Below are 20,173 nucleotides of genomic sequence, written 5' to 3' on the forward strand. Positions count from 1 at the left end.
TTCTAAAACCACAATTTCTTAAAACACAATGGTATTTCATCACAATCATATTCTCCGATTTATTTATTCAACCCCCAATTGATAGGCATCTCCTTGATTTCCAATTATTTGTGACAATGAAAAGAACTGCTATAAAATTTTATGTACATAGGGATCCTCTCCTTCTTTGGTATATTTACGTAATAGTGACATTGATGGGTCCAAGGTTAAGTGCCATTTTATAGCCTTTAGGATATAGTTGCAAATTGTTCTCTAGAATGGTTGGACCAGTTGACAGTTCTATAACCAGTACATTAGTGTACCTACTATTCCACATCAACTTCAGCGATTGTCATTTTCCTATTCTCTCATGTTAGCCAATCTAATGAATGAAGTTAGGTGGTACTTCAAAGTTGTTTTAATTTGGATTTCTTTAATTATTCGTAAGGGAAATTTGATAATATGCTATGTCATTTGATAATTAATATTACTCTTTAATCCATCATTTTCCCTATTTGTCAAAACCTCCTCTGTTTGGTTGTTCCAAACTCCAAAGGAAAACTCACTGCAAACTAAGGTGTGGTTGAGGAATGTGATGACTCCTTGTCTCTGAACATGTGCTTGTTTTCAATTTTGTAGTGGGATCCCTACTTGTGTATAATCCAGAAACTGAAAAAAAAGCTTGAGCTTGACCATCCCCAAGGGATAACTTTATTATGTTTACTTCCCTTTTGAAAGTTAGGGGTGACAATCTCCAAGAAAAAGGCTAAATGGAGGAGATTCTGATTTGGGTGGTTTTCTCTTCTGGCCAAGATTACTAGAGCCAGTTGATTCCTATCAATCAATTAACATTCCTTAATTGTCAGAGAGAGGTGTGATCATTCACACCTGTAGTAGTTGGATTGCTCTCTACTAATTGAGACTTCTTTATTTTTGCCTAGGATGTCCAAATGATACACAGTCAGGTCAATTAAAAGAAAGACACTGCTAGATTCAAAAAGTCCCCTCAGGGCCAAGATGGAGGAGGAAAGACATTAAATCCACAGGGCTCCTGATACAATCACCCCAAAAATATCAATAAAAGAACCCTTGGGGCAGAAAAACACACAAAAATACGGGCTGAGAGTTTTCTCCAGCTATAGATAGATTTCAGGGGGCCATGCTGGGCCAGGAATAAAGCCTAACCCTGCAATCAGCTGACACACCAGACACCCACCAGAGGAATTTGCCCCAGTGCCTCTGAATCCACTGCAGCACCAGCATCTTCTGGAATCGAGCACGTGCTTGGACTGAATGGCCGACCCGAGGGGTTAAGTGCAGGGGTACCAGTGGATGGGGGGAAGGATTCGACTGTTCCACCCCAGTGGGGAACCAGGAAGAAATCCTGAGTGGCAGGAGACCCAGGTGGGGGAGGGGAGCAGGGGAGCAGTGGAGCAGTCTCATTGGAAGCTGAGAACCACACCACAGAAACCTTTCCTGGTTGGTTGCTTAGTAAAGTAGGCCTGAGGTTATCTCCAGACCTGAGAACAGGCCAGGTGAGATTAAAGCCTGCCCCCCCACCCAAAACACCTGGGACCCTCTAAAGCTGAGAACAGGAGTGGAGCTGAGAAGCAGCCCCCCCCCACCCCCCAGTGGAGAGTTTAAAATCAAATGAAAATGAGGTCAGGCAGGCTGAGAAGAAGCCCAACCATCCCCCAGGCCATGCTGTAGCTTGAACGGTGTGTCCTGGAAGCAGTGCCACACTTTAAGAAGGAGTTAAAAGCCAAGAAATAGTAAGCCAGGATGAGTAGGCAGAGAAAGCAGACGACCATTTAAAACTTCTTTGGGGGGTAATGTAGACCACAATACAACCTCAGAAGAAGAAAATAATCACAGGGTCAAAGCTCCAACATCCAAAACTTCCAAGAAAAATGTGAACTGGTCTAAGGCCATGGAAGCTCTCAAAAGGGACTTTGAAGAGAAAGTAGGAAAAATAGAAAGAAGATGTAGAGAAAATGAGGAAAGAATGGAAAGGGAAATGAGAGTGATACAGGAGAGTCATGAGAAAAAAGTCAACAGTTTGAAAAGCCAAATGGAAAAGGAGATTAAAAAACTGTCTGATGAAAATAACTACCTAAAAATTAGGATTGAACAAATGGAAGCTAGTGACCTTATGAGAAACCAAGACACTGTAAGGCAAATCCAATTGAATGAACAAATAGAGGGCAATGTGAAATATCTCCTTGGAAAAACAGCTGACCTAGAAAATAAATCTAGGAGAGATAATTTGAAAATCATTGGACTACCGGAAAACCATGACCAAAACAAAAGTTAGACACCATCCTCCAAGAGATTGTGAGGGAAAATTGCCCTGATATTCTAGAAGTAGAAGCTAAAATAGAAATTGAAAGAATCCAGTGATAACCTCCTGAAAGAGATCCCAAAAGGAAAACCTCCAGGAATATTACAGTCAAATTCCAGAACTCCCAGGTCAAGGAGAAAATACTGCAAGCAGCTAGAAAAAAGGAATTCACATACTGTGGAGCTCCAATAAGGATAAAACAAGATCTAGCAGCTTCTACATAAAAGGACCAGAGGGCATGGAATATGATATTCCAGAGGGTAAAGGAACTGGGACTTCACCCCAAAATCATGTACCCAGCAAAACAGTATAATTTTTCAGAGGCAAAAATGGGATTTCAATGAGAAAGTGGTCTTTCAAGCATTTGTGATGAAAAGACCTGAACTGAATAGAAAATTTGACTTTCAAATATAAGACTCTGGAGAAGCATAAAAAGGTAAACGGGGAAAAAGACTTCATGAGGGATATTAAAAGATCAAACTGTTTACATTTCTACATAGGAAGATAATACTTTGAAATCATAAGAACTATCTCAATAAGAAATTCACAGAAGACAGGGCTGAACTGAGTACGAAGGGATGATATCTATAAAGCATTTATGTTTTGTTCCTTGTAGGGCAGACAGGGTGGGGTGTCTTATGTCTGGGGCTGGATTTGGGCTTGGGGCCTCCTGGGTCCAGGGCTGGTGTTTTGTCCATTATGCCACCTAACTGTTCCATGATGACATCATTAAAATAGGGTTGAGGTGTAGGAGGAATAAACTGGGGGAGGGAGAAGGGGAGAGATGATCTGGGGAGGGGTAGTTCACATGAAGGAAACAAGAAGAAAGCTTATGGAGGAGAGTAGAAGAGGGGGACGGAGTTGAGGAGTGAGTGAACCTTAATATCATCAGAATTGGTTCAAAGAAGGACTAACATACATACTCAAGTAGGTATAGTAATAAAATTTTGCCCTGGGGTGGGGGGAGAAATGGGGGTGGAGAAGGGAAGAAGAAAAGGGCAGATTGGGGGAGAGAGCAGTAAAAGGCAAAACATTTTCAAGGAGGATGAAGATGTTCTGTGTTACTGCACCAGTGTGAAATACTGACTTGCTTGATCTCATAGGGAGGGTTGAGGAGGGAGGGAGGAAGAAAAAATTAGAACGCAGAATTACCTCAGGGACCCTGATCTCATTGGAGTGGGCTCATGGAGGGAATAGCTTTCATACCCAATTGGGAGGAGCAATCTATTTAACCCTGCAGGAAAATAGGAGGGGAAGAAAATAAGGAAGGAAGGGTGAAAAAAGGGAGTGCAGAGTGAGGGAGAGGATAGTCAAGTCAGAAGTAAAACACCTCTTAGAAGGAATAGGTAAAAAGAAGATAAAGTAAATGTCATGGGAAGGGAATGGGATGGAGGGAAATAGTTATGATGATCGACTATAATGGCAAAACGTATAGTACCTACTTTGCTGGGCTTTTATGAAGAAAATTATCTGTGAAGTGTAAGGTACTAAATAAAGGTTATGATGAACAGGATACTATCAGAAAAACCTGGAAAGACCTACATGAACTGAAGCAGAATGAAATGTACTATATACAAAATAACAGCAATAGTGGGGGATGATCTGCTGGGAAGCATGAGGTTATTTTCAGCAAGGCAATGATCCAATATAACCCTGAAAGACTTCTGAAGATTGCAGTTCATCTCCAGAGGAAGAATTGATAGTATCTGAAAACAGATGGAAACACATTTAAATTTTTTTTTCCATTTCCTCTTTGACAATTCCTTAATCTGATGTTCTGTTTTTTTTTTTTTTACTGTTTTCTCTCACAACTAGCTAATATGGGAATTTTTCCATGACTGCTCATCTATAACTTATTTTGAATTGCTTGAGTTCTTGTGGGTGGGGGGTAGGAATGGAGGGGGGAAGAGAAGTTGGAACACAAAGTTTTTAAAAAATTGATGTTAAAATTTTGTTTTTACATGTATTTTGGAAAATAAAATTCTATTAAAAAAAAGTCCCCTCAGGTCCTCACTCTAGGTCTTTGGTCATTAGAGAGAGGAAGGATATAGACCTACTTTCTTGGTTACTGCTAGCCTAATCAATAAATTGATTATGTTCAGCCTCTGACTAACCATTGAGGTACCAGTGTAAACCTTTTTTTTTTATTTTTTACTAACTATATACACATCACTATTATTAAAACTGATATCTTGCCATGGAGGGAACTGTGCCTTTGTTGTTGCCTTTATTGACCACATTAATGATTTAGGAAAAAATTTATATAACTATCAAAAGCATTGATTTCTTCTTCTGAAAACTGATTGTTCATATGTTTGACCATTTACCAACTGGAGAATGCTTTTTTATTTTAATTTTACTTAGTCCCCTGTATAGTTGACAAATGAGGCCCTTGGAAGTTAGCTCTACTTATACCCTCCCCAGTTTCTTATGTTTATTCAAAATTAGATGCATTGTGTTTCTGTTTTTGTAAAAAAAAAAATCCAACTTTTTCAATTTAATGTTAATCAAAATTATCAATTTTACTTCCTGTGATCTTCTCTGTCTCTTACTGGGTCATAAATTCTTCCTTTATCCAGATGACATGGGACTTAGGATAAATCATAAGTTTCTCCTGTGAGAAGCAAAACCAACGATGACCACATAATAGGAAAGAGATATGGAGGAATCAAGGGAGTATTAAAGTTTAGATAGACCAACTAGATAACAGGACAGACATATCTAAGAAGGAAGGGGAGATAAAATTCCATAACAGGAAAGTCAATTAGGTGTGGCTACTACCTGACCAAAACTAGGAGACAGAGATAACCCCAAAAGTGAGGACCATCTCAAAAAAATCTCCCTTGACTCTCAGGAATGTGACAAGCATCTTGGCTTTTCCCATCCCACTCCAAAAAGGAACTTTCCATCTTCAGGTTCATACCCCATCTATCCTCTATAAAATCTTGTGATTTCCTTCTGTTCAGAGAAAAGGATGTTTCTATGACCTTGTCCCACAGGGGTGAAGTCTTTGACTTTCCAATTGATCGCTTTCTCTAGGGCTGAATAAAAGATCACTTTAGTTCTAATTGAACTGAGTTTGAGAGTATAATTTTTATTGAGGAATAAATAAGGACCCAAAACTTTCCCCCATAACACAGAGATCTGGGAGGTATATTCCCCTAAGTTGCTTAAGATATCACCCTTTATTTCCAAATCATATATAATCATATACCCATTTTGAGCTTAACTTCTTATTCTATGTGATACTAGTTTATCCAATTTTTGCAATTTTTTGTTTGTTTTGTTTTTGTTTGTTGTTTTGTTGTTGTTGTTGTTTCCTTCTGAATGGTGAATTATTGTTCCAGTAATTGGGATCTTGGGGTTTACTGAGTACTAGGCTAATGTAGTTATTTACTTCTTTATATTATAGACAAAATACATTTCATTTATCAATTACTATTTCTTAAAAAATACCATATTGGTTAGATGATTACCACTTTGAAATATATTTTCTGATCTAATTGCTAGTCCCTTGCTACACATTTTTTCACTGATTCCCTCAATATTCTTCACCATTTTTTCCCTCTGGATGAATTTTATTATTTTTCTGTCTTTATAAAATCATTATATAATAGTTTAATTAGTAAGGATAGTGAATATTTGCATTATCTTAGGTAGTAGTATCATTGAAGCTCCATATGAAAAATTGATGTTTCTTCACTTGTTTAGATCTATCACTCTGTGTAATGGCTGTGTGTGTGTGTGTGTCTGTTTTTGGTGAGGCAATTGGGGTTAAGTGATTTGCCCAGGATCACACAGCTAGTAGGTATCAAGTGTCTGACGCCAGATTTGAACTCAGGTACTCCTGACTCCAGGGCCAGTGCTCTATCCACTGCACCATGTAGCCACCCCTCTGTGTAATGTTTTGTGATTTTGTTACTGTGTTTACCTTGGCAGGTATGTCAGATTCCAATTCTTTCTGCTATCTTCTTCCTTTATGTGGGTGAGGTAATTACATAACATTCACATTATGTTTACATGTACCTTCATTTTGTTTTCTTATATGTATTATATCCATTTTTTCCTGTCCCCTCCTCAAAACTCTCTTTTGCTTTTGTCCGCCACCTCTCTTGATCTACTCTTCCTCTTTCCACTGCTCCCCTTTCCCTTAGCCCCTTCACCACCTACCACCTACTTCCCTTTTGGATAAGATGGATTTTTATATCTAACCATATATTTATTTATGTTCTTTTCTCACCTTGAGCTAGTTGAGATGAGAGTGAAATTAACAAAAAGTACTCACCCTTTGTTTACCTCTCAGTTTGGAAAAACAAAACAAAACCACTTTTCTTTTCACGTTTCTCTTATATAAAATCATTTCAACAATTCCTTCTACTCTTTCTCCTTTCTCCCATTGCATCCTTCTCTCACCTTTTTTTTTTTTTTGCTTTTGCTTTAGAGATTTCCCCTGAACCTGTTGCTGATATTTCATTGCTGGTGTTACTGCTGCATTTGCTTAGGTCCAGCTCCTACCCCAGTGTAATAGGCCTTTCCTTCCAAACTCCTAAGTTAACTTGGAGTGAAAAAAATGTCTTACCCTGAAATTTTTTTTTTTGGCTTAGCTGCTTCAGAATTTAATTTAATACCTTTTTTGTGAGTCAATAGGGGTTAAGTGACTTGCCAAGGGTCACACAGCTAGTAAGTATCAAGTATCTGAGGTCAAATTTGAACTCAGGTCCTCCTGACTCCAGGGCTGGTGCTCTCTCCAATGTGCCACCTAGCTGCCCCAAATTGATACCTTTTTAAAAGTTTTTTTGAAGGGTAATGCTTGAAGATTGGGGCCATAGGGATTCCTTTACTTTGACATTTTGGCTTTGCCTTCCCAATCTGCATTTTCTTTTAAGGAATTGCTTATAGATATTTTCAAGTTTTTAACTTCTAAATGTGGGTCTTCATCTTCCCTGTCCCCATAGAAACTTTTAATGGTTACATTGTTTTGTTTTGTTTTGTTTTCCTTTTTCTATATTATTTCTTAACTTTGGATCTTTTGTTAGAATTCATATCTGCTAACCTGTAGGAAAAAGGAGAGATTTCTGGCCTGGTCTTTTGATGTTTTTACCCTATTGTTTTCTCACCTAGGCCTAGTGGCCTTTAAGTTTTGCAACCAGAGAATTGACTTACTTAGGGTTGCCCAAGGAAGTGTTAGAAACAGGTCTGTTTGTCTCTCTTTCCCTTCCTTCCTTCCTTCCTTCCTTCCTTCCTTCCTTCCTTCCTTCCTTCCTTCCTTCCTTCCTTCCTTCCTTCCTTCCTTCCTTCCTTCCTTCCTTCCTTCCTTCCTTCCTTCCTTTCTTTCTTTCTGCAGGGCAATGTGGATTAAATTACTTGCCCACAGTCACACAGCTAGTAAGTATCAAATGTTTGAGTTCAGATTTGAACACAGGTCCTCCTGAATACAGGGCCAATGCTATATCCACTGTGCCATCCAGCTGCCTCCTAGAACCAGGTCTTCTTAATCCAAATTCATCACTCCATCCATTATACAATCACTGCCTTTCTAAATTTTCTTTGATATCTCACATTGTGTTAATTCCATATGAATTGAATTATTTAAAAAAAGTTTGTGGAAAACTTGGAAAAAACTTTTTTTAAGAAAAAGGATCTAATGTTGAGCTATTCTGTACCTTGTTCTCCTATCAAGATGTACTTCACTTTCTTTGTCTCTTAAATATCTACAATTAAATATCTTCAAATTTTCTTTGTCTCATACTATGAAGTGATAGGAACAGGTTGATACCATTCTACTTAGAGAATATGTTTAGTTTTTCTGAATATGGGAGAATAAAGGTACTTTTAACTGGAACATCAAAATATTTTTAATAATAAAAATTTTACCTCTCCCATGCTTATTTTACTTGTCATTATAGTGTTTTCAAGGGAAAAAAAAGTAAAGAAAATATATAATGAAAGGATCCAATCTATCTGCAACTTTGTTCTTTGATTGTAAATGGTGGTTACAATTCTGAAATACTCATGGATTTGTGATTTTATAAATGCAGGGAGTCTATCCAATGATTCTTATCACAATCCTTGAATATCTACTCATTTTGCATACTGGTTAGTGATATCTTTCCATTTGTTCTCCAATGGTGTTACAATTATTTCACTGGGGACCTTCCTTTTTTTTCTTTTCTTTATATCATCAGTATTCCAATGAAGGATTCTAGTATTCCACCTATTATCCCTTCCTCCCTCACCATGTGGTCAGTTCAATTTTTTTTTTTGGTGGGGCAATGAGGGTTAAGTGACTTTCCCAGGGTCATGCAGCTACAATTCATTTTTTTTCTTAAAGACATTCTTGAACCCACTTCTCAATTGTAATTCCTCCTTTGCACTCTGTTGTAGCCTATTCCCACCCACTATGCTCCTTTCCATTGGTCTTTTGGTGTTCTACATTTCTATTCTTCTGAGTTTTAGAGTTGGATAATCTACTATAATGTATCAATAAGAATAAAAAATCTAATACCATTAATTTAATAATAAAAAATGATAAGCAACCCAATTAGGGAGGAAAGGTCATAGGATGGAAAATAGAATACAGAAATAACATTTAAGAAACAGTAAAATATTATATTTAGTTATGAAACATTTAATTCAAGACATGATATGGTTAGGGCTTGACACTGAGATTTCTTTGGTTTGAAGAACTTCCAGTCAAAGGACTCACTCTGCCAGTGTACATCAGAAACCTCTGTGCAATTAGTAGTCATAAATTAACATAGAATACTGAGAAGTTAAATGATTTTCCCAGTATCACACAGTCACTCAGTTTCAGAAGTTGAATTTGAACTTGATTCTTCCTTGCTCTAAGGCCAGTTATCAGACATTGGGCTGGTTGTCAGATGACAGATTATAATTTCATTTCATTTCTCCAATTTAAAGAGTGAAGTAGTTCTTTAGTGAGGCATTTTTAAAAACACTTAAATGCAATATAAATAAACATTTTGTAAAAAATCATTGAAGTCAAACCTTTTTTTTTCCCCCCAGCTCAACCCTCAGAATTGCCAGGGGACAGTCCTATTAGCTTCACTTTAGTTATCACTTGACTAACTTTACTCGGGAAGTTTGAAGCATGGGGCTTGCCTTTCACAATGACTCAGCAATACAGCCTTTAATAACCATTTTCCTTTTGGTTACTCAGACCACCCAAAATTTGTTTCTAATTGTGGAAGAGATATATCCAGAAAGAATTTATCTGGGATACTGTGTATAATGACCTTTATGTTGAGTCTGCTTGACAGGATAAAGTGACCCACAAGAGCTGAGGCTCTGAGATAAAGTTCCCCTTCAATGTAAGTAATAAGACTTCATTATTTATATATACACATATGTGTGTATATATGTATGTATGTATATATATATATGGCATATATATGTATATGTAACTATATCTATCACTATTCTATATATATGTGTGTGTGTATATGTATGGAGAGAGAGAGAGAGAGAAAGTCAATCACAGATTAGTTTTTGGTGGGAAGCTATTATTTAATGTATCTATGAAAATGTTTTGTATTGACAAGGCTATTTTGCCAATGTATGTTAGAATACATTGACTTAAGTGAGAAAGTTCTTTATTCAAAAAGCCTCATTAACCCCATTGAAGACAATGTCTTCATAGCTAAAGGGGAAGAAAAAAGATTCTGAGCCTCTTAGAAAAATTCTCTTGAATGAAACTTTGAATTTAATTCTCAAAAGTAATCATCACCCATAGAACTTTTCTGTGGATTTCTTTTTATACTGAGCAATTCAAAGGCTTCAATTGTAAACACATTTAAAGGAAAAGTTACTTAATTTCCTAATATTCTCCTTCCTTCACCCATCCACAAATGTTTCAAACCAGCAAGGGGACAAATAAAATCCCTTTCTTTCATAAACACTTTTAAAATAGGAATTTTGCACCTCTTTTTCTACTGATAATAGATAGACCAACAAATCAAACTTTTGCTGTTCTGCCATTTTTCAGTTGAGCCCAATTCTTCATGAACCCATTTGGACATTTTATTTTCTTCATTTATCTGTCTGTCTGTCTGTCTGTCTGTCTATCTATCTATCTATCTATCTATCTATCTATCTATCTATCTATCTGTCTGTCTGTTCATTCAATTACTTATTTACTTAAATTATCTATTTATGCATTCATTCATTTATCTACCTACCTATCCATATATTTATTTATTTCTTTATATATCTATTCTTCTATTTATCTATTTTTATTCATTCATTCATTTGTTTGTTCATTGATCCATTTATCTATTTATTTACCTATTCATTCAGTTAGCCATTGTTCATTAATTTATTTATCAATTTATTCAAACATTTATTTATTTTGCAGGGTGGGTGGGCAAAGATAGTGTAGCAATTTCCTATTTCCTTCTCCAGATGAATTTACAAATCAGGAACTAAGGCAAAAAGGTTTAAGCAACTTTCCAGTGTTATACAGCTACTAAGTGTCTGAGGCTGGATTTGAACTTACATTCTCATGACTCTAGGGCCAGCACTCTATCCAACATGTTACCTAGATACACTAAATCATATATAATCCCAGTAAAATAGAGCAGTACATAGGCTTTGCCCCAGGAAGCCAACATCTAGAGGGAGGGAATGGTGTTTGCTCCTTGCTGTAATGATGTGCTCCTGCATGGTATAATCTCTCTCAATGTAACTATGGGTGCAGGTGCTCTGCAAGAGTATAAGATATTAGTGGCATTCACATGGTAACTGAGGGAAAGATTGGCCCTTTTACAGAACTGCCACCATTAGGGCCCTGTAACTTAGATTTATGGGTCACTACTCTCCTTTCATTGGTTATTGTCCTCCTAGATATGCCTTGAGATGGGGGTGAGAGCTTGTAACCCACTCTCCAGCCAGAGTGACTGTTCCAATTCTGTTATGTCCTCTTGCCAGGATGCCATTATCCACTTTGTCTCACCTTTACATATATGAAAAATCTCTATTTATCCTATGCATTTTACCAAAATTGTATCACTTCATTAAAAGACTAGATTAGAGTTTATTCCTGAGCTTCCTTATCCCTCATTTTCCCCAGGTAGAGAATCATGCTGCCACTTTTCAACCTTGACTTTTCAAAGTCATCATCATTTTCCATTATATTCCTTGGTTTTAATGCAATGTGATTACTAAATAACTGAATAATGAATAAGGAATCTTAATCCTAATTCTCTTCATAACTTAGATGTTGAAAAATGATAAATTGCTACAACTGTGTTTGTAGTCTCACTTTCTTTCTGCCCAATCTCTCTCTGTCTTTCTGTCTCTCTGTCTCTTTCTCTCTGTGTCTCTCTCTCTCTCTCTAATAAATCAACTGACAATTTGCTCCTGTTAAAAGCACAGAAGCTGCTTCAATGGCCTTGGGAAATCCACAGTTTCCCTAGATTTAATTTTCCCTATCAGAAAATTTGGACACTGAAAGAGTATGTTTATCAAAGTCTGGATGTGACTAGATTAGGTGTGTGCTTTATCACTCAATTGGCAAACCAAATACTGCTTTGAGGGGGATTTGAAACCTGAACAAGAAGATATGTTCACTTTGTTATCCTTTATATCTGTAAATTTTGCTGACATGAAAGCAACAGAAATTTTCTCAAAAATAGCCCTGTATATGATAGAATGCTCAAATAAAATAATTTTATATGTTTCTTAAAAAAAAACAAATTTATAGCAAATAAAAATCTTATAAACTATATAGGGAAAGGGGGAGGCCAGTACAGAGGAAAGCATATCACATGTAATGAGTGGGCCATACACACACACATATTATACATATATATGCAATGTATATATATGTGTATGTATTTATATATACATATTATACATATAATGTGTGTGTGTGTATATATATATATGCATATATATATATATAAACATACATACATATATACCTCTCCATCCATCTATCTAATCTATCTATTTATCCATCTATGCCCATCTGTAGCTAGGTCTAATACTGTGTGACTCAAAGGGAGGCAGAAAGTTCAGAGCTAAGATATATTTCTCACTTTCATGGAAGGAGAGCCCAGCCCAGTACAAGCAGTGTCCATGTTAACTATCTGGAAGAGCTTAGCCACAGCACAGAGCAGCAACTGAGTCCCCTTATTCCTGCCTCATAAGGCTAGTGGCACAACAGGCAAGCTGTGAGGTTGAAGCCTCCAGCTATAGCAGAGAAGGCTAATTACAAGCCTGGGGATCTGACACAACAGGTGGGAATAGGTCAGGCCAAGCCAGCAGAATGGACAAGCTATGATCCCAGAGGCTGCACCACAGAAAACCAGTGAACAGGCCCAATTGAAGAAGCTTGGGACAATACGACCCATACCCCTAGAGCATAACACAATTTTAATAGTTACAAAATAGGCTAAAAATAATGAGCAAAACAGAGAAAAAACACCTGACTGTAGAAAGTTACTGTGGCAATGGGGAACATCAAAACATAAACTGAGAAGAGGACGATGTCAAAATGAGTATATGAAAAGTCTCAAAAAGGCAGATGATTTGATCTCAGGCCTAAAAAGCCTTCTTGGAAGAGCTCAAAAAGACATTATTTTCTTTTTCAAAATTATTGACTTTCTCTTGTATAACTCTCATTTCTTTTTCCAATTTTAATTCTATCTCTCTTATTTGGTTTATGAAATTCTTTCCGAGTTCTTCAAAAAGGTCTTTTTGGTCTCAAGACGAAATCTTTTTCTCCTATAAGTCTTCATATGTAGGAGATTCATCATTACTGTCTTCCTCTGAATTTATGTTTTGATCATCCCTGTCACCATAGTAGTTGTAAATTGTGAAGATTCTTTTTTTGTTTCTTATTCATATTTTTATTTTTATTTTAGCATATTTTGTGCCTTTAAAGCTTGAGTTCTGTTTGCTCCTAGGGTACAGCATACACTGTCTGGAGTTTCTTTTGCTCAGGGCCTGGGACAGAGTTACCAGCTTTCTGCTCTAAGGCATCAGCAGTGTTGGGACTGGAGGCCTCACACCTGGCCTGCTGTGCCCCTAGCTTGCTGAACTCAGTAACCACAGCTGCTCAGCTGGGGATCTGTGCTATGTTTAAGAGCCTTTTGCTGGCTCACCAAGACACCCTCCACACTGAACTGTATTCCCCTTTTACCCAGATGAAACAGACCTTTCTTGAAGATCTTCTGGGTTATATTAAGTTGGAGTACTGTCCTACTCCCTTTTTTTGTTTTCTTGCAAGTTTTACAGCTCCAGAATCTTTTGAGAGGCTTAATTTAATTTTGGTTCTAAGGGAAATTTGGGAGGGCTCAGGCAGCTTCCTTATTTCACTCCACCATCTTGACTCCTCCTCCAGAACTGTAAAGCTTGACTTGTTGGAGCAGAATATATTAAGCTTTAGCTGAAGTTAAAAACAAATCCAAAACCAAAACCAACCAAACAAAAAAAGGTTGCAATCCTCATGTCAGGCAAAGCAAAAGCAAAAAAATATATCGAATTAAAAATTATAAAGAAGGGGGGGGTAGCTAGATGGCGCAGTAGATAGAGCACCAGCCCTGGAGTCAGCAGTACCTGAGTTCAAATCCAGCCTCAAACACTTAACACTTACTAGCTGTGTGACCCTGGTCAAGTCACTTAACCCCAATTGCCTCACAAAAAAAAAATGATAAAGAAGGAAACTATATCTTGATAAAAGGTCCAATAGAAAATGAAGGAATAACAATAGTAAACATAAATGCACCAAGTGGTACAGCATCCAGATTCTTAGCAAAGAAGTTAAATGAGTTACAGGAAGAAATAGAAAGCTAAACTATACCAGCAGAGTACCTGAACATCCCCCTCTTAGAACTATATAAATCTAAACATAAAATAAATCAAAAAGAATTTAAGGATGTGAATGAAATTTTAGAAAACTCAAATATGATAGAACTCCGGAGAAAACCGAATAGGAGTAGAAAAGAATATACCATGTTCTCATTGTTCTCTTCATCTAGAAAAAAAATTGACCACATATTAGGGCACAAAAACTTCAAAATCAAATTCTGAAAGACATATATAGTAAATGCATCCTTTTCAGTCCATGATGCAATATAAATTATGTGTAATAAAAGGCCATGGATAGATGGCTTAAATTGATTGGAAACTAAATAATTTAATCCCAAAGAATTAATGAGTTAAGCAACAAATCATAGAAACAATCAATAATTTCATCAAAGAGAATGACAATAATGAATCAACATACCAAAATTTATGGGATGCAGCCTAAGCAGTACTTAGGGGACATTTTATATCAGTAAGTGCTTACCAGAATAAAATAGAAAAATAATAGATTGATGAATTGCACATGCAATTAAAAAAACTGTTTTAAAAAAGAACAAATTAGAAATCTAAAAATAAATACCAAATTAGAAATTCTGAAAATCAAATGAGAGATTAATAAAAGTGAAAGTAGTAAAACTATTAAACCAATAAATAAAACTAGGAGCTGGTTTCATGAGGACAAGTCAATAAAGTAGATAAACATTTGGTTAATTTGATTAAAAAAAGAAATAAAAGAAAAGCAAATTACTACTATCAAACATGAAAGTGGTAAATTTACCACCAATGAAGAGGAAATTAAAGCTATAATTAGAAGCTGTTTTGCCTAACTGTATATCAATAAATTTGACAATTTAAATGGAATGGAAGAATAATTATATTTATATACACACATTATATATGTGTGTGTGTGTATATATATATATATGTATATATGTATATATATGTATATGTGTGTGTGTGTGTGTGTGTATATATATATATATATATATATATATATTGCCTAGTCAAACTGAAGAGGAAATAAAATACTTAAATAATCCCATTTTATATAAAAAAAGAAATTGAACAAGTCATCATTGACCTCCCTAAAAAAATCTCCAGGGTCAGATGGCTTTAACAATGAATTCTCCCAAACATATGAGGAATAGTTAATTGCAGTACTTAAAAAAATATTTAGAATGTTAGGTGAAAAAGGAGGCCTAGCAAAAATTATTTTTATAAGATAAATGTGGTATTGATACCTAAACCAGGCAGAGCTAAAAAAGAGAAAATTACAGACCTATTTCCCCTAATGAGTATTGATACAAAAATTTCAAATACAATATTAATAAAGAGTTTACAGAAATTTTTCACCAGGATAATATACTATGAGCAGGTGGGATTTATACCAGAAATGCAGGACTGCTTCAATATGAGAAAAATATCAGTATAATCAATCACATTAACAACAACACTAAGCAAAATCATATGATTGTCTCAGTAGATGCAGAAATAGCTTTTGACAAAATAAAGCACTCATTTCTATTAATACCACTACAGAACATAGGAGCAAATGGAGTTTTCCTTAAAATAATAAGTAGTATCTCTCTAAAACCATCAGGAGTTATTATATGTAAAGGGAATAAGTTAGACATTTTCCCAATGAGATCATAAGTGAAACAAAGATGTCCATTATCACTACTATTATTCAATACATTACTAGAAATGTTAGTTTTAGCAATAAAAGAAGAAAATAAATTGAAGTAATTAGAATAGGCAATGAAGAATCAAAACCATAATCTTTGCTGATGGTATGCGGTATACTTAGAGAGCCCTAGAGAATCAACTAATTAAAACTACTTGAAATAATTAACAACTTTGTCAAAGTTCCTGTATATTAAATAAACCCACATAAATCATCAGCATTTCTATATATTTCCAACAAAGTCCAGCAGCAAGGGAGTGAAAGAGAAATTCCATTAAAAATAACTGTAGACAATAGAAAATATTTGAGTGTCTACCTGCCAAGACAAACCCAGAAATTATATGAACACAATTACAAAACACTTTCCATACAAATAAAGTCAGAACTAAAGAATTGGAAAAATATCAATTGCTCATGAATAGGCTGAGCTAATATGATAAAAATATGTATAATTCTACCTAAATTAATTTACTTATTCAGTGCTATACAAATTAAACTAACAAAAACCTATTTTATAGAGCTAAAAATATCAAATTCATCTGCAGGAAAAAAGGTTAAGAATATCAAGGGAATTCATGAAAAAAATGCAAAGAAAAGTGGCCTTAGACATGCCAGATCTAAAGGTATATTATAAAGTAGCAATAATCTAAACTATTTTCTACTGGCTAAGAAATAGAGTGGTGCATCAGTGGAATAGGTTAGGCACAAAAGACACACTAGTAAACAACTACAGCAATCTATTGTTTGATAAACCTAAAGACTGCAGCTTCTCATAGAATTTGCCTACTTGAAAAAAACTTCTGAGAAAACTGGAAAAGAGTATGGTAGAAAATAGCCATAGACCAATATCTGACACCACAATATACCAAAATAAGGTCAAGATGGGTACATGATTTACACATAAAGGATGATACCATAAGCAACTTAGAAGAGGAAGGTATAGTTTACCAGTCAAATCTATGAAGACAAGAAGAATTCATGATCAAAGATGAAATGCAACATGGATTATTATTATTACATTAAATTTAAAAAAAATCACAATCAAAATTAATGCAATTAAGATTAGGAAGAAAGCAGGAATCTGGGCAAAACTTTCTACAGCCAGTATCTCTGATAAAGGCCTCATTTATAAAATATATAGAGAACTGAATCAAATGTATAAGACTACAAGTCATTCCCAATCAGGAAATGGTCAAAGTATATGAACAGGAAGTTTTCAGTTAAAGAAATTAAAGTTATCTATAGTATTAATAAAAAAATTCTCTATCGCTGTTAATTAAAGAAATGCAAGTTACAATTACTCTGAGCTACTACGTCACACCTATCAGTTTGGCTAATATGAAAAAAAAAGGAAAATGTTAAATGTTGGAGAAGATGTGGGAAAATTGGAACACCAATGCATTTTTGATGGAGTTGGGAATTAATCAAACAATTCTGGTGAGTAATTTGAACCTATGCCCAAAGGGCTATCAAACTGTGCATACCCTTTGACCCAGCAATGCCACTAATAGGTCTATATTCCAAAGAAATTATAAAAAAGGGAAAAGGAACCACATGTACAAAAATATTTATAGCTGTTCTTTTTGTGGTGGCAAAGAATTGAAAATTGAGGGGATGCACATCAATTGGGGAGTGGCTAAACAAGTTGTGGTATATGAATATAATGGAATACTTTTGTGCATTAAGAAAGGATGAGCAGTAGAGTTCAGAAAAAAACTTGGAAAGTCTCATATGAACTGATGCTGACTGAATTGAGCAGAACCAACAGAACAGTATATGCAGTAACAGCAACATTATGTTATTATGAACTGTTATACACAGCTTTTTTCAGCAAAACAATGATCCAAGATAATTCCAAAACTCATAATGGAAAATGCTCTCCACATACAGCAAAAGAATTATGGAATCTGAATGCAGATTGAAGCATACCATTTTCACTCTTATTGTTGTTTATTTGTTTCTTCTGTTTTGTGTTGTTATTTTTTTTTGCTTTTTCATGATTCTTCTCTCACAACAGGGATAATGTGGAAATATATTTAACATGCTTGTACTATGTTAGATTATTAGATGTATTAGATTGCTTAATGTGTTTGAGAGGGGAGGGAGAAAAATTTGGAACACAACCTTCCAAATGTGAATGTTGACTTTGTAGATTATATGATGTTATACTAGGAAAATCCTAGAGAATCAACCAGAAAGCTACTTGAAATTAACAAATTTAGCAAAGTTGTAGGATATAAAATATGCCCACATAAATCATCAACATTTCTTCATATTACCAACAAAAATCAGCAACAATTGATACAAAGATAAATTCCATTTATAATAACTGTGGACAATATAAAGTATCCAGGAGTCTACCTGCCAAGACAAACCCAGAAACTATATTACCAGAACTATAAAACACTTTTCACACAAATATAGTCAGATCTAAATGATTGGAAAAATATTAATTGCTCATGGGTAAGCTGAGCCAATAAAAATGAGAATGTTAATGAAGTTAATTTATTTAATTAGTGCTATACCGATCAAACTATCAAAAATATTTTATAGATCTATGAAAAAAATAGTAACACAAATCATCTGGAAAAGCAAAAATCCAAGGATATCGTGTGAATCAATGAAAAAACAAAAAAGGTGCTCTAGCAGCACCAAATCTCAAATTGCATTATAAAGTGGCAATTATCGAAACAATCTGTTACTGGCTAAGAAATAAGGAGGTGAATCATTGGAATAGAATAAGTAGAAATTGCACTATACTAAGTGACTATAGAAATCTAGTATATGATAAATCCAAAGATCATTAATTGACAAAAACTTCTGGGAAAACTGGAAAACAGTACGACAGAAACTAGGTATAGACCCTATTTTAGTATAGGGTGGGAGATCTTAGTCTATTTCCCAATTGATAAATTATGAAATGATATCAACAGGCAATTTTCAGACAAAAAAATCAAAGTTATCTATAATCATATCAAAAAGTACTCTAGATCACTATTGATCAGAGAAATGCAAATTAAAACAATTCTGGGGTATTACCTCACACCTGTCAGAGTGGCAAATATAACAACGACAACAAAAAAAGAAAATTGGCTGTCAGAGGAAATGTGGGAAAACTGAGATGCTATTCCACTGTTATAGGTAGACTTTTGAAAAGATCCAATTTTTCTGCAGAGTAATTTGGAACTATGCCCAAAAGGCTACAGAGCTGTACATACCCCTTGACCCTGCAATGCCACTGCTAGGTTTATATCCCAAAGACATCCACATAAAGAGAAAAATCTATTTTTACAAAATTATTTATAACAGTTCTTTTTGTGGTGGCTAAGAATTTGAAATCAAAGAAATGCCCATCAATTGGGGAATTGCTAAACAAGCTGTGGTATATTATATGTGTGTGTGTGTGTGTGTGTATGTATACACACACACACACACACACACACACATATATATATATATATATGGAATGTGGAATGTTGTTGTGATATAAGAAATGACAAGCTAGACGATTTCAGAAAGGCCTGGAAAGACTTGTATGAACTGATGTATAGTGAAGTGATCAGAACCAGGAGAATGTTGGGCACAGAGATAGCAATATTATTTGATGAAGAACTGTGAAAAAATTAACTATTCTCAGCAATACAAGAAAATCTCAAAAGACTAAAGATGTAACATACTACCCATCTCCTAAGAAAGAACTGATATTGATTGGGCAGAGACTGAAGCATGCTATTTTCCAATTTCTTTCATTTTTTTCTTTTTATTTGTTTTCTTTTGCAAAATGACTAATATGGCAATGTTTATATAAACATACATGTATAACCCCTATCTGATTGCTTACTGCCTCGGGGGGCGGTGAGGGGTAAGGACAGATAAAATTTAGAACTCAAAATGATAAATAACAAATTTATTATTTATAAAAGTGAATGTTGAAAACTATCTATACGTATAATGTGGGGAAATAGATATTATTTTTTTAAAGGAAGGCAGAACAGACAACTTTAACTATCCACTTTCCCCCATCCTTTTGCAGAGGTTACTGCCATTCCTGCTAGTAGGGGAAGCAGAAATTTGGGATTAGAGGCAACTGTGTTGTCATGAGAAAGAGGAGAATCTGGATAGAATTATATCTTTCTGATCCATTAAACATTTTTAGTCTCAGAGATATGATTAGTTTCCATTGAATTTCTCATTTCATCATCATTATTATTGAGGGAAGGACTCCAAACTCTATATTCAAAGATTGATCCCTTTCTCAACAAATACCAGTTCCACAGTAAACAGGCATAAAGAATATCAAAGAAACCCATTGTAAGAAACATGTAAATTGAGGCAGGATC

The sequence above is a fragment of the Dromiciops gliroides genome, chromosome 3 (genome assembly GCF_019393635.1).
Source record: "Dromiciops gliroides isolate mDroGli1 chromosome 3, mDroGli1.pri, whole genome shotgun sequence".
Lineage (NCBI taxonomy): Eukaryota > Metazoa > Chordata > Mammalia > Microbiotheria > Microbiotheriidae > Dromiciops > Dromiciops gliroides.